Source organism: Mustela erminea, chromosome 12, assembly GCF_009829155.1.
Source record: "Mustela erminea isolate mMusErm1 chromosome 12, mMusErm1.Pri, whole genome shotgun sequence".
Lineage (NCBI taxonomy): Eukaryota > Metazoa > Chordata > Mammalia > Carnivora > Mustelidae > Mustela > Mustela erminea.
The window spans coordinates 51,283,101-51,300,396 of NC_045625.1; the positions used below are offsets into that span (position 1 = coordinate 51,283,101).

At 35.1% G+C, this 17,296-nt stretch overlaps 1 protein-coding gene across 4 annotated transcripts in view; it reads right to left on the minus strand.

Moving 5' to 3' along the window:
* CNTLN (centlein) overlaps positions 1–17,296 on the minus strand; it is a 292,701-nt gene that overhangs the window by 243,168 nt on the left and 32,237 nt on the right. The window lies entirely within an intron of this gene.

Sequence of the window (17,296 nt, forward strand, 5' to 3'; positions counted from 1 at the left end):
GGCACGTGCACCCGAATGTTTATAGCAGCAATGTCCACAATAGCCAAACTATGGAAAGAACCTAGATGTCCATCAACAGATGAATGGATCAAGAAGATGTGGTATATATACACAATGGAATACTATGCAGCCATCAAAAGAAATGAAATCTTGCCATGTGCGACAACATGGATGGAACTAGAGCGTATCATGCTTAGCGAAATAAGTCAAGCGGAGAAAGACAACTATCATATGATCTCCCTGATATGAGGAAGTGGTGATGCAACATGGGGGCTTAAGTGGGTAGGAGAAGAATAAATGAAACAAGATGGGATTGGGAGGGAGACAAACCATAAGTGACTCTTGATCTCACAAAACAAACTGAGGATTTCTAGGGGGAGGGGGTTTGGGAGAAGAGGGTGGGATTATGGACATTGGGGAGGGTATGTGCTTTGGTGAGTGCTGTGAAGTGTGTAAACCTGGTGATTCACAGACCTGTACCCCTGGGGATAAAAATATATGTTTATAAAAAATAAAAATTATAAAAATGGAAAAAAAAAATCTAACAAATTAGCGATGCCTGGTGGCTCAGTGGGTTAAAGCTCTGCCTTCGACTCGGGTCATGATCTCAGGGTCCTGGGATCATGACCCGCATCGGGCTCTCTGCTCAGCAGGAAGACTGCTTCCTCCTCTCTCTCTCTCTCTGCCTGCATTATGGTGGAATAGGAGATTTCAGCCATCATCACCAACAGAAACACAGATTTTGACAACCACACAAGGGTGATAGTATCTTTTTAAGAGGCCAGAGTCCAACAGAGAAATCCCAATACCTTGTTGCAGCAAAATATATCTGAGAATCAACACAGTGACAAGAGTAAGAACAGTTTCACTTTAGCAGTTTCAGCTAAAACTTTGAGTTTCAGCTCAATGCCAACAGAGACCTCCTCAGGCTATGATTTCTCCCAAGGTAAAAGCATAATGAGTATCAGGTTTCCCCAGTCATGTGGGATACTGCCTAAAAATTCCATTTGTTTCTCCCTTCCCCCCAAAACATTGGGGAGATTACTATGGTTGAATAGTTTGGGAGCAACTAGGAATAGGGAAAACTGGTGAGACCTCATAATAACAAGTGTGTGGGAATCAACAAAGAGTCTTTGACAAATGACCTCATGGACTCTATAAAGAAACCTATCCATGAACCCTGTATGGAGCATCACATATGGAATCCCTCAACTAGCCTACATGTACCCCCAGAATTCTGTGCAACCCTCTAAACCCATAGCCAGTACTTTGTAAGTACCCAAAAAGATGTCACACAAGCCTCTGTTGGTTGTGCAGCCAGATAGCTCAACTCTGCTGAATTTAGAGGAGGCATATAACCTTGAGCACTTTAGGACGCTGACCTAGGTAAAATAAAAAAGAGACTCTCACCATATAAGCTGGGTATGCAGAATCAAAAGAAAACAGAATTCTAACAACTACCCTCAAGGCAGAACAAGAGGATATGGTTAGAATATGCATTAAAAAAAAGTATGAGAAACTCCCAAATCCCTAACCAGGCTAACTAGGGAAGTTCTTTCTCTCTCAAAGTCTATCAATCAAGACTGAAGGAGGTGACTGCTCCTTCAAATATGAAGACAGCAATGCAAGACTTCAAGGAACATGAAAATGAAGGAAACATGACAAAACCAAAGAGATAAAAATTTCAAGTGACCAACTACAAGGAAATAATTATCAATTAATTTCCCGTTAAGACTTTTAAAATAATTTTTTTAAAAGATTTTATTTATTTATTTGACATAGATCACAAGTAGGCAGAGAGGCAGGCAAGGGGTTGGGGGGAGCAGGCTCCCTGCTGAGCAGAGAGCCTAATGCGGGGCTCAATCCCAGGACCCTGAGATCATGACCTGATCCAAAGGCAGAGGCTTAACCCACTGAGCCATCCAGGTGCCCCTCAAAAGAAATGTTTTTAAAAAGCTGGGCATGCTATAAGAGAACACACATAGGCAACTAAATAAGATGAGGAAAACAATACATTAAAAAACCAAGAACTTCAACAAAAGAGAAAGAATCCATAAAAAATGAAACAAATTTTGGACCTGAAGAATACAGTGAACAAAATGAAAAAATGCAATAGTCAAGGGTAGACATAATCAAACATTAAAAAGAATATGTGAAATTGAATACAAATCATTCAAATATCCAGTTGGAGGAGGGGATTAAAAATGAAGAAAACATATTGAATGTATGGAATACCATTTTAAATAATCACTATATGTATTGTGGAAGTCAAAGAAGGAGAAAAGAGGCGGGAAAAGGGTTAGCAAACTTATTTAAACAATAGGTGAAAACTTCCTAAATCACGAAGCTGTAAAAACTCCAATCAAAATCACACAGAGACACAGTTTAGCAAAGTTCTCAAAAATCAAAGACAAATACAGAGTTTTAAAAACACCAAAAGAAAAGCAACTCCTAACATCTAAATAAACATTATAAGGCCCTCAGTGGATTTTTCAGAACAGATCTTGCAGGCCAGGAAAGAGTGAGATGCTTTACTCAAAGTTCTAAAAGAAAAAAAGTGCCAACCAAGAACACTATACCCAGCAAAGCTGTCCTTCAGAAATGAAGGAGAGATACAGACCTTCTCAGAAAAACAAAGGCTGAGGAAATTTGTCACCACTAGATCTACCTTACAAGAAATGCTAAAGGGATCTCTTTAAATGGAAATAGATGAACACTAACAAGAAAACACAAGAAATTATAACACCAACTGGTAAAGGTAAGGATATAGTCAGATTCAGAATACTCTTAATACTGGTGTTCTGAAATTTCTTTGAATTGTAGTATAAATTTTTAAAGGCAAAAGTATTAAAAATAAATATAAATATAATAATATATAATAATATATAAATATAATAATATAAAATATATTAATATATATTAATAATATATATAAATATAATAATTGGCTAATGGATATAAAATATAAAAAGATATAAAGGATGACCACAGTACAATATTGTGAGGGTACAGGAAGTAAAAGGATAGGCTTTTATGAGGCTGAAGTTACATTGTTATCAGCTTAAAATGCTCTATTATAACTAATTGCATTTTCCATAAACTTCATGGTAACCACAAAGAAAAAACCTGCAGTACATACACAAATGACACAGAGAAAAAAAAATCAAAGAATATCATTTACAGAAAATCATTAAATCACAAAGTAAGACAGCAATAAAGGAAGAGAGGAACAACAAATCAGCCAGAAAAAAAAATTAATGAGATGGAAATAGTAAGGACTTGACTATCAATAATTACTTTAAATGTAAATGAATTAAATTCTACAAACAAAACACAGAGAGTCCAGTGGTTTTAAAAAAATAAAAACTTAACAATATGCTGCCACAAAGAGTCTCAATTTACCTTAAAGGACACCTATAGAATGAAAAAAATATATATACATATATATAGTGCAAAATAGATTTTAAGTCTCTCTCTCTATATATAATGCAATATATATTATATATATAATTTATATGTATATATAATGTATAATATATATAATGCAAAAAAAAAAATATATATATATACATCCTGCAAAATAGACTTTAAATCAAAAACTGTCACAAGAGACAAATAAGGTCATTATATAATGATAAAGGGTTCAATTCATCAAGAAGATATAACAATTGTAAACATGTAGGCCCTCAACACTGGAGCACCTTAATATATAAAGCAAACAGTAACAGGACTGAAGTGAGAAATATACGGTAATATAATAACAATAGGTGATTTTAATAACTGAACCGTCTCTTTTCTCCTTCTTTGACTTCCATAATACACATAGTGATTATTTAAAATGGTATTCCATACATTCCATATGTTTTCTTCATTTTTAATACCCCCTCCAACTGGAACCAGCAGTTCTGAAATGAGGTACATAGCAATAAATACCTATAATAAGAAAGAAGATCTCAAACAACATAACTTTACACCTCAAGGAACTTGGAAAATAATAAATTAAGGCAAAAGGTAGAAGTAGGAAGGAAATAATAAAGATTAAGGCAGAAACAAATGAAATACAGACTCTAGAAAAATCAAAGAAACTAAGAATTGATTTACTAAAAAGATAATAAAAATAGACAAACCTTTAAAAGACTAACAAAAAAGAGAGAAGACTTAAATGAAATTACAAATGAAACAAGACATATTACAAGAAACCCAGCACAAATACAAGGGCAGTTAGAGACTATATAAAAATTAAATGCCAACAAAATGGATAACTTAGAGAAAAAGGATAAATTCCAGAAAAAGACAACTTAAGACTGAATCACGAAGAAACAGTAAATATGGAAAGACCTACGATACGTAAGGAGATTGAATTAAACCAAAAACCTCCCAACGAAGAAAAGCTGAGGTCCTAATAGTTCACTGATGAATTCTACCAAATACTTAAAAAATTAACACTAGCCCTTCAAAAACTCTTACAAAGAATTAAAGAAAAGAGCAGCGCCTGGGTGGCTCAGTGGGTTAAAATCTCTGCCTTTAGCTCAGGTCATGATCCCAGGGTCCTAGGATGGAGCCCCACATCAGGCTCTCTGCTTAGCAGGGAGCATGCTTCCTCCCCTCTTTCTCTCTGCCTACCTCTCTGCCTACTTGGGATCTCTGTCTGTCAAATAAATAAATAAAATCTTTTAAAAAAAGAATTAAAGAAAAGAAGACACATCTAAATTCACTTTATTAATCCAGCATTACTCTGACAGCATAATAAGACAAGGGAACTTCAAGAAAAGTGCAGACCAATATTCCTGATGAACACAGATGCAATAGTCCTCAACAAAATACTAGCAAGCCAAATTTGTCAACATATTAAAAGAATCATACAAATTCAAGAGATATTTGTCATTGGGATACAAGGATGGCTCAGTATATGAAAAGCAATAAACATGAAACACCACATTAAAAGAATAAAGGATAAAACTCATATAAAATCATCTCAATAAATGCAGATAAAGCTTTAGCAAACTACACCTTTCATAATTAAAAAAACACTCAACAATTGGGTATCGAAGGAATATACCTCAACATGATAAGGGACATATATGATGAGCCCACAGCTTATCATAATATTCAGATATTATGAATATTATGAATATTAACATAATATTCAGCAGTGAAAGACTGAAAATTTTCTCTCTATAATCAGTAACAAGAAAGGGTGCACACTCTCATTACTATATATCATAGTACAGAAGATCCTAGCCAGAATAATTTGGCAAGAAAAAAGAAAGAAAAGGCACCCAAATTGGAAAGAAAGAAGAAATACTGCCTTCGTTTCCAGATGTTATGATCTTATATGCAGAAAATCCAAAGACTCCACCAAAAATACCTGGAAATGATCTTGGCAATCAATGAATTCAAGAAAGTTGAAGGACACAAAATTATCACACAGAGATCAGTTGTGTTTCTATAAATCAACAGCTAAAGTAAATAACTAAAGGAAACAACTAAAAGGAAATAAAACAATTCCATTCACAGCATCATCAAAAACATAAATATAAACTAGAAAGTGAGAAACCTGTACAATTAAAACTACATGACGTTGATGAAAGAAACTGAAAAGGACAAATGGAAAGATTAGCCCACATTCCTGGACTGGGGTAATTAATATTGTTAAATTGTCCATACTACCCAAAGTCATCTATAGATTCAAAACCCCTATGTAAATTCCAAGGTTGCTTTTCACAGAAATAGAAAAGAAACAATACTAAAACTTGTATGGAACCATAAAAGAACTGCATTGATAAATCAATCCTGAGAAACAAAAAGAATACAGGAGGCATCATACTTCCTATTTTCAAACTATACATGAAACTATAATAATCAATATAGTAAGGACCTAGCATAAAAATAGATAAAACCAATGATACACAATCAAGGGTCAGATATAAAACCAAAAATATGTGGCCATTAAGGGAGCCAAGAGTATGCAATGAAGAAAGACATGCCTCTTTAATAAATGGTTTTGACAAAACTGGAAAATCACAAGCAGAGTGAATTTGTATCCCTATCTTATACCACTTACAAAAATTAACTTGGAGTAGCTTAAAGATTTAAAGAACTAAAGCCATAAAAGTCCTAAAAGAAAATGAAGAAGATACTCCTTGAAAATGATCTTGGCAACAATTTTTGGATATGGTATCAAAAGCATAAGAAACAAAGCAAAAATCAAAAAGTGGGACTACAGCAAACTAGAAAGTGTATGCACAGCAAAACAATCAATCAATAAAATGAAAAGGCAACCTAAAGAATGAAAGAATATTTACAGATCATATAGCTAATAAAGGGTTAATATGCAAAATATGTAAAAAAAGTCATACAACTCAATGCATTTAAAAAGTAGGAAGAGGGTCTAAATTGTTATCTTCCCAAACAAGACATTAAATGGCCAATAGATAAATGAAAAGGTGTTCTAATCATTAATCACTGTGGAAATGCAAATAAAATCAAAACAAGATGTCACCTCACACCCATCATCAAAAAGACAAGGAGACAATAACTACTGGGAAGGGTACAACAAAAAAAGAAACCCTATGTTCTTTTGGTGGGGATGTAAATTGGTGCAACCACTATGGAAAACAGTATGGACGTTCCCAAAAAATTAGAACTATTGTGTGGCATTTTTAAACACAGGAACCTGGGGAAGATGTCAGAGCTCACACTCACCTTGTCAGACAACACACTAAGGCAAGAACTATATGTACTGCAACTAACTAAAAACCACCTGCAGAGTAGTAGAACAGATCTTCCATAACTATTCAGAGAGAGAAGACCACATCAAAGAGGGAGGGAAGGGCAGAGACACAGTGAGGAATAAAAGGCCTAGTTTGACTAACCACAAATGGGAAGAATATCATACACATGAAGAAATGAGGGGATCAGAACCTATACCAGGCCTAGCTCTATGGACCTGCAATGGGAAGATGAGTCCCCATTGTGTTTGGCTTTGAAAACCAATGGGGCCTTAACTCAGGAGCTTTAAAAAATCAGCAGGGCTTTACTCTGGGAGAGCTGGAAGGCTCTAAGAAACCATGGCTCCACTACTAGAGAGCCAGCATCCTAAATAACAGCCTGGGACATGGCACAGATGCACCAGTTCAAAAAGCACCAGGGAGATTTAGTGACTAAATCTAGGAGTGACTAAATAAAGGAGATTTAGTGACTAGTTTTAGGAGGTGTGCTGGAGGGGTAGGGATCTACAGGAGATTTTTTAAGGAACAAAGTGCTGGTAGGTGCCATTTTTCTTGCCCTCTGCCAGTGGCAATAGGGGTATGCTTGTAGGAAGGAATTCAACACACTCCTCTTATCTTGTTAGCACCACGTGCCCCACCTAACCTGCCTGCCTCAGCAAGCACCCCTATAAAGTGACTCCTGCCCTGCCACACCCAATACACAGCCCCAGCCAGAACCAGAGCCCCTACAAAGTAACTCCTGCCCCAGCGATGGGAGAATATAACCCCACAGACCAGTACACCAACAGTTCTTGCAGCTAGGCTCCTTAGCTGGCAGCACAGGAAGCAGGCCCTGACCATTGGTGGACATGAAGCTGTCACAGTGGCTAATTACAGAGAGGTAAGCAAAGAGCCAGCTCCACCCACCAGCAAGCCCATCACAACTACAGCTGGGCCTCTCAACAACACAGAAAGCAAACCCTGCCCAGTGTGCCTACAGCAGGTGAAGTGAGTCCTTGAAACCAGCTAGGATGAGAGAGCCAGCCCCACTCACCACCATACCCATGATAACTGCAACTCAGCTACAACATAAGAACACATGCAGCCCACAGAGGAGATACCCCTACAAAACATGGCTCTGGTAACCAGGAGGATTTTCTACAGGGCACCACAGGACCCCTTCTATATAAGGTCACTACTTTCAATACCAGGAGATGTAGCTGGCATATTGAGCACAGAAAAAAACACAGTGTTGGAAAAATGAAGACAAGGAGGAATATGTCACAAATGAAAGAAAAACAAAATCAGAGGAAAAAAAGCTAAATGAAACAGATAAGCAATATGCCTGATAAAGAGTTCAAAATAATGGTCATAAAGATACCTACTGGACTTAAGAGAAAAGTGGATGTACTCAAAGAAAACTTCAACAAAGAGATAGAAAAGATAAAAAATAACCAATCAGAGTTGAAGAATATGAGAACTAAAATGAAAGACACACTACAAGGAATCAACAGCAGATTACAGGACGCAAAAGAACAAATCAGTTATCTGGGGGACAGAGGAACGGATGGCAGCCAAGATAGTAAGACACGAAAAGAGTAAAGAAAAAGGAATCCAAGCATATCATTAAAAAAAAAAAAAAAAAAAAACCACATCAGACCACAAGGGAGGAGAGCAAAAAAGAAAGGAACAGAGAACTACAAAATAACAAGAAAACAATTTTAACAAAATGGCATTAAGTACATACCTATCAATAATTATTTTTAATGAAAACAGACATGAACTAACTGAATAGATAAAAAAATAAGACTCATATGTATCCTGACTACAAGACTCATTTTAGACCTTTAGACACCCACTTTAGATACCCACAGATGTCTGTGGGTGGAAAATGAAGATAGAAATGGAAAATGAATGGAAAATGAAGAAATGGAAAAAGATATTCCATGCAAATGGAAGTGGGAAAAATAAAGTAAGGGTAGCAATACATATATCAGATTTTAAAACAAAGACAGGTAAAGGGCATTACATAATGATAAACAAGAGAATATAAAACTGTACAAATGTATGCACTTAACATGGCAATAAATAAATACACAAAGCAAATACTGAAAGTCACAAAGGGAGAAACTGATATTAACATATAATAATAGTAGGTGAATTTAACATCCCATTTATGTCAGAGGATAGATCATCCAAACAATATCAGTAAGTAAACTATTGACATTGGACAACACGTTAGACCAGACGGACTTAAGAGATATACACAAAACATTCCATCAAAAAAGAGAAGAATAGGGCGCCTGGGTGGCTCAGTGGGTTGAGCCGCTGCCTTTGGCTCAGGTCATGATCTCAGGGTCCTGGGATCGAGTCTCACATCGGGCTCTCTGCTCAGCAGGGAGCCTGCTTCCTCCTCTCTCTCTCTGCCTGCCTCTCTGCCTACTTGTAATCTCTCTCTGTCAAATAAATAAATAAATAAAATCTTTTTAAAAAAAAAAAAAAGAGAGAAGAATAATTCTCAAGTATACATGAAACATTCTCCATGACAGATAACATGTGAGGCCACAAAACAAGTGTCCATAAATTATTAAAGAAGACTGAAAACATTATCATGCATCATTTCCAAGCACAATGGTATGAAACTAGGTATCAGTTACAAGAAAAAATACAAATACACGCAGGCTAAACAACATGCTACTAAATAATCAGTGGGTCAACTAAGAAATCAAAGAGGAAAGAAATAATACATGGTGACAAATGAAAATGAAAACATAACAGTCCAACTCTTTGGGACACAGAAAAATCAATCCTAAGAGTGAAGTAGCAATACAGACCTACCTCAAAATACAAGAAAAATTTCAAAACTCTAATCTTATATCTTAATAAACTAGAAAAATGAACAAACTATTTCCAAAGTTAGTAGAATGAAGGAAATAATAAAGATTAGATTGAAAAAAACAGAAAAGATGAGAGAAACTAAAGGCTGTTTCTTTGAAAAGATAGCCGAATTGGTAACTTTTACTCAGTCTCATCAAGAAAAAAAAAAAGAGAGAACTCAAGTAAATAAAATTAGAAATTAAGAACAAAAATTACAACCACAACTGCAGAAATACAAAATGTAAAATAATATTATGAAAAATTATGTGCCAACAAATTGGGCAACCTAGAAAAAAATAGATAAATTCCTATAAATACACAATCTTCCAAACTGAATCATGAAGAAATAGAAAATTTGAACAGATTGATTACTAGTTACAAAATTGAAATGGAAATTTAAAAACTCCCAACAGGAGCATGCAGGAGTCTTGGAGAGTAAAGCATCTGCCTTTGGCTCAAGTCATGCTATCAGGGTTCTGGGATCCAGTCCCATGTCAGGCTCCAAAGAGGGAGCCTGCTTCTCCCTCTCCTTCTGCCCTCCCCCCGGCTCATGTGCTCCCTCTTTCTCTCTCTCAAATGAATAAATAAAATCTTAAAAAAAAAAAAAAAAAAAAAAAAAAAAAACCTCCCAACAAACCAAGGTCCAGGACCAGATAGCTTTATAGGTGAACTCCACCAAATATTTAAAGAAGAGTTAATTATCTTTTCTTCTCAAACTATTCCAAAAAAATAGAAGAAGGAAAACTTCCAAATTTATCCTATGAGGCCAGCATTATCTCAGTATCAAAACCAGACAAATATGAAAAAAACCAAAACTTCAGGTTAATATCCTTGATGTACATACATGCAAAATTCCTCAAAAAATATTAGCAAATCAAAATCGACAATACCTTAAAAGAATCACTCACCACTGGAACTTACTCCAGGGACGCAAGGATGTTTCAATATTCACAAATCATTATGATACATCACATTAACAAGAGAAATGATAAAAGCCATATGAACATCTCAATAGATGCAAAAAAAAGCATTTGAAAAAAACAAAACATCCATTCATGATAAAAGCTCTCAAAAAGCTGGTTTTAAAGGAAACATATCTCAATATAATAAAGGCCATATATAAAAAATCCACAGCTAACATCCTAGTAAACGAGAAAAAGCTAAAAGCTTTTCCTGTAAGATCAGGAACAAGACAAGGATGTCCACTTTCGCTTTTTTTTAACATAGTACTGGAAGTCCTAACCACATCAATCAGACAAGAAAAATAAATAAAAAGTATCCAAATTATAAAGGAAGAAGTAAAACTACCATCATTTGCAGACAACATGATACTATATATAGAAAACCTTAAAGACTCTACCAAAAAAAAAACTACTAGAACTAATACTGGATTCAGTTACAGGATACAAAATTAATATACAGAAATCTGTTGCATATCTATACTCTAATAAAAAATTAGCAGAAAAAGAAATTGAGAAAACAATTGCATTTACCATTCCACCAAAAAGAATAAAATACTTGGGAAAAAACAAAGGGTTGGTAAACAAACTATACTATGAGAACAGTAAGACTTTGATGAAATAAATTGATGATAACACAAATGAAAAGAAACACTATGCTCATGGATTGAAAGAATTAATATTTTTAAAATATCCCTATTACCCAAAGCAATCCAGATTCAATGCAATCCCTATCAAAATACCAACAGTATTTTTCACAGAACTAGAAAGAAGAATCCTAAAATTTGAATGGAACCACAAAAGACCCCAAAGACCCAAAGCAATCTTGAAAAGGAAGAACAAAGCTGGAGGTATCACAATCTCAAATTTCAAGACAAACACAAAGCTACAACAAGATATGGTACTGGTAGAAAAACAGACTCACAGATCAATAGAACAGGACAGAGCACCCAGAAATAAACACATGCTTCTTTGGTCAGTTAATCCAATGACAAAGGAGGCAAGAATATATAATGGGGGAAAAGATAGTCTCTTCAATAAATGATTATGGGAAAACTGGACAGCTACATGCAAAAGAATGAAACTGGACCATTTTCTAAAATCATATACAAAAATAAACTCAAATTGGATAAAAGGCCTAAATGTGAGAGCTGAAATCATAAAACTCCTGGAAGAAAACATACACAGTAGTCTCTTGGACATTGCCCTTAGCAATATATTTATGGAAATGTCTCCTGAGGCAAGGGAAACAAAAGCAAAAATAAACAACCAGGACGATATCAAAATAAAAATTTTGCACAGCACTGGAAACCATCAACAAAATCAAAAGGCAGCCTACTAACTGGGAGTAGATATTTGCAAATGATATATCAAATAAGGGGTTAATATCCAAAATATATAAAGGACTTATATAATTCAATACTAATTTCTCCAAATAATCCAATTTAAAAACGGGCAATGACCTGAATAAACAGTTTTCCGAAGAAAACATACAGATGGACAAGAGATACATGAAATACATCACTCATCATTGGGGGATGCAAATCAAAACCACAAGGAGATATCACTTCACACCAGTCAGAATGGCTAGTATCAAAAAAATAAAAATTAAGAAGTGTTGGCAAGAATGTGAAGAAAAAGGAACCCTCATGCACTGTTGGAATTGTTCACCGACACAACCACTGTGGAAAATAGTACAGTGGCTCCTCAAAAAGTTAAAAACAAAAATATTATATGTTCCACTAATTCCATTACTGGGTATTTACCCAAAGAAAACAAAAACACTAATTCAAAAGATATATGTACTGCTGAGGCATTATTTACAACAGCCAAGATATGAAAGCAACCTAAGGGTCTGTCTATAGATGAATGGATAAAGAAGTGATATACACACAGACACACATATATACACACAGACACACACACACAGAGGAATATTCCTTAGGCATATACATGCCTAACATGGAAGGGCCTTTATTTCACTTATGCTAATGCGTCACTTATGCATTCACTTAATGCATAAGTGACGTATTTCACTTATGCTAAGTGAAATAAATGATACAGAGAAAGACAAAAATTAAATGATTTCACTTATATGTAGAATCTAAAATACAAAACAAATGAACAAATAAACAAAGAGAAACAAACACAAATACAAAGAAGAGATTGGTGGTTGCCAGAGAGGACAGAAATGGGGGACAGCAAAAGAAGTAAAGGGGATTAAGAGATTAAAAAGTACAGTTATAAAATAAGTCACAGAAGGGAAAAGGACCGCATGGGGAATATAGTCAGTAGTACTGTAATAACCATATGGTGACAGTTGGTGATTTTACCTAACATTGTACACACTGAGTAATGTACAAAATTATAGAATCACTATGTTGTACACCCAAAACTAATGTACCACTCTATGTCAACCGTACTCCAATATTAAAAATAAATGTGTGTATATTTATAATTACATTTATACTACCATGAACTACTGTGTGATTCAGTAGTCAAACTTCTGGGTATATATGCAAAGGCAATGAAATCTGGATCTTCAAGAGATATTTATCTATACTCCTATGTTCATTCTAGCATTATTCATAATAGCCAAAATACAGAAACAACCTAATTTGCAATCAATGGATAAAGAGATGCAGAAAATTTGGTACATGTATTGAATGAAATGTTATCCAACCTTAAAATACAAAAAAAAAAAAAATCTTTCTAACTGTGACAACATAAATGGAAGGTATTATCTTAAGTGAAATACATCAGATGCAGAAAAACAAATACTTCAAAATCTCACTTAAATGTATAATTTGAAAAAGCTGAACTCACAAAAGCAGAGAGTATATGGTATTTTCCAGGTGTTGGACATGTGGGAAATGCAGAGATGTTGGTCAGAGAGTATACTGTTTAGTTATGTAGGACAAATAAGTTCTGGAGATATAATGTATAGCACAGTGACTACAGTTATTAATACTATATTACATACTTGAAATTTGCTATGGAATTAGACCTTAAGTAGTCTAACCATAAGGAAAAAAGTACTATGAGAGATAACGGATATGTTAATTAGCCTGATTATAGTTATGATTTCACAATTCAGATATACATCAAAAATTCCATTAAAATAGCAACATTCACACCCACTCACTTTAAGGATCCCCAATAAAGGAAAACTGGGCTATTCAACTTGGACTTTAAGAATGAGTGAATTGAATGGTATTTGGCAAAAGCCTTCATCAAATTCTCAGACTTAATTAGAGGATACCAAACCTTAGGTCTGATTTTAATTCCAGATTTATTATATGGACACTTACCTCTACCATTTCAAATTTTTGCCTACTTCCCACCATGTTCTGAATAAAAATGTACTTATTTGGGGAGTATATTATTTTGAGTATAGTTATTGATGTATATTGTTATTGGTATCTTAATGAATTAATTCTACAGTAACAGTTACAGACGTAGGAAATCTGCTAATACAGCTGAGTTGAATCCTAATAAAGCCAATCCATTATGCCAAGAGCAACTGTGCTCATAATCATAGTAACAACACTGTACTTCTTTCCCAACAAAATTCACAATTCCAAATGTCATTTCCTACCTCATGCCTATCCACATGCACAACTGGAAAATTACCTGTTTTAATCTTTTAATAATATTTCCTCTCTCCATTAATATTTACTCTAAAAGAGCAACTTATCTTATGCGTTAAGTCAGAGTTTGAAATCACCAGTTATCCTATGCATTAAACTGCCTCTGTATTTTAACTATTAAAATTAAAATGTTTTAAATTCATTTATGTGATAGTCAAAAATGTTGAATATGTTATAAAAAGTACTTACACACATAATATTAACATTCAAATTCCTAAATAGCATGAATTCTATTTATACATATATAGGTGATAATTTTTCTTTTTTAAAATTATTTATTTATTTGACAGAGATCACAAGTAGGCAGAAAGGCAGGCAGAGAGAGAGGGGGAAGCAGGCTCCCCACTGAGCAGAGAGCCCAATATGGGGCTCGATCCCAGGACCCTGGGATCATGACCTGAGCCGAAGGCAGAGGCTTTAACCCACTGAGCCACCCTGGCACCCCTACATGTAATAATTTTTCAAAGAATAAAGTTCATTTAAGATTCTAAGAAGTAATTTTTTGGAGGGTGTCTGGGTGGCTCAGTCAGTAAAGCATTGCCCTTCAGCACAGATCATGATCCCAGGGTCCTGGGATCAAGCCCCACATTGGGCTCCCTGCTCAGCAGGGAGTGTGCTTATCTCTCTCTCTCTCTCTCTCTCTCTCTCTCTCCCTCTGCTTCTTCCCCTACTCAACATGCACATTCTCTTCCTCTCTCTTTCAAATAAATAAACAGATAAAATCTTTTAAAAAAATTCCAATAACTTATTTTGTTCGTAAATACTTTAAAGACATTAAAAAAATTCTCAAAATTAGTTATAATATTAATGTCTATAGAAACTGAGTTTAAAGTATAAGATGACCATTGGGGATCATTTGCTGTCTTTCATAAATCAGATTATCTCATGACCTCAATGGGAAACTTCAAACAGTTGACTATTTTTCCATTTCGACCAGAAGATATTTACTTTACACCTGAATGCTTCTGAAGCACAGATTTATATACTAGCTTTCACATGTTAGGTGCATTTCTTATCTGGTGAATATAACCATATCTGAATATTAAAGGAAAATATAAATAATATTATCTTTGCTATGCAAATTAGAAATGCCTTTGGGATAAAACAAGGCCTCCAGGTATTTTCAAATAAGCAGAAGCAGAAGTGTATTTCATGTTCAGTTTACTTCCCAACTACTTTAAATACTATTGATCTCAGCATTGTTTATATATAATTATATCTGGTTCATTTTCCTTTGAAACATTTATTTTTGATGATAATGTGAAAATTTACCAAAGGCATTGAAGGGAACAGGTAAGCCTTTATCGAAGTTACTGAATGCCCAAAGACTATTGTTGGGGTCTCATGTGAAGATTTTAAAGTTACCACAATTGTTTGGATTTTTTTATTGCTCAAGACTCTATTTCAACATTTATATGTCTTTTCTTATTGTTTTAAAAAACAGGAAATATTTGTTCATAAGCTAATCTTTAATGTTACAGATAGTTTTCAAAAGTCCAATATATAGTAAAACACTGTAATCCTACTCAAGGGGGTTTGGGGGTTACTCTTTTCTTCCTGGTTTATATTCCCCCAAATAACCTTATCAAGTGATAAATCTATTAAAACAATGAGGATTGTTTGGTCTTACTTCCAGATAAGACAATGAATGTGCCTGCATTCATAAGTATGATATAGTTTAGATTTAAAATTGGTTTTAATATGTTTTAGTTTGAGAGCACCTGGGTGACTTAGTTAAGCATCATGATTTAGGCTCAATTCATGATCTTGGGGTCATGGGACTGAGCCCCACACTGGGCTCCACAGTCAGTGCAGTGTCTGCCCCCCTACCTCTGCTCCTCCCTCTGCTCATTCTCTCTATAAAATAAATAAAATATGGGGCGCCTGGGTGGCTCAGTGGGTTAAAGCCTCTGCTTTCGGCTCAGATCATGATCCCAGGGTCCTGGGATCGAGCCCCACATCAGGCTCTGAGCTCAGCAGGGAGCCTGCTTCCTCCTCTCTCTCTGCCTGTGTCTCTGCCTACTTGTGATCTCAGTCAAATAAATAAAATCTTAAAAAATGTTTTAGCTTGTTTACTAATTATAAATTGACTATACACTCACCCCACCACCAACACACACATAAAAGTAAATAATTCCCAATGGCAATTAATGGCCTAAACTTAACTACTAGAATTCTGGAATACTGTTGTCTACACATAAATGAAGATAAGATACTTGGAAGACAAAGACCCTCCAGAAACAACTAATGATCTATTTCACTTGACTTTATGAGTAACTTTATCAGTTTTATAAATGTTAGAGCTATCCCAGCTGAAAATCTCCCATTACAATTCACATTAACTATGTTCAACTGAATAAAGCTCTAGGTCAGGTATAGCAGACAGGCTAGAATTTCTAACCTGTGCGAAAGCAGAGAGCTGAATGGAATGCTGCTTTAATTCAAGACTCAGTAGGAAAGAGAATTGTGAACAACCAGGAAAGACCACTAAGAAATGGAAGGGGAAGAATGACGACACAGTGGCTAGGTATTTGTCTCCCTCCCCCAGAGTAAAAGCTTCACCTATCAACTGCTTAAATCCCAGAGTAGATTTTAACAATGTCATGTCTCTCAGTCCAATTAACTCCTAAATACAGTGTCAAAATATAAGTTTTTAAAATATGATCATCTTCCACTCATAGGAAAAAGTATTCCAAGGATTTCTATGTCTCCTTCAAAGTACAACTAAAAATCCTGGGAATTATATATAAAACCAGAAAACTCTGAAGGTGGAGGAAAAATGACAGGCTGGGAATCTTGGACCTCAAGGAACAACACGGTGATGAGTTCCCTGGATTTTTCTTTTTGCCTCACATATCACAGATTTGGAGCTGGAAAAGTTGACAACCTAGAAACGCCAATACATGCAGTAAAAAAAAAAAAAAGAAAGAAAGAAAGAAAAAGTCTCAGCAAAAGCCTGTTCTATCTAGCCAAAAAGATCAGAAAAGAGGCAGCTAACAAGAAAGAAAACTTTAGACATTAACCACTCAATCTCAATCTATCACCATGAGAAAGAACAATGTGGCCCCACTACCACCCACACCAACAAGGGCCAGGTGGG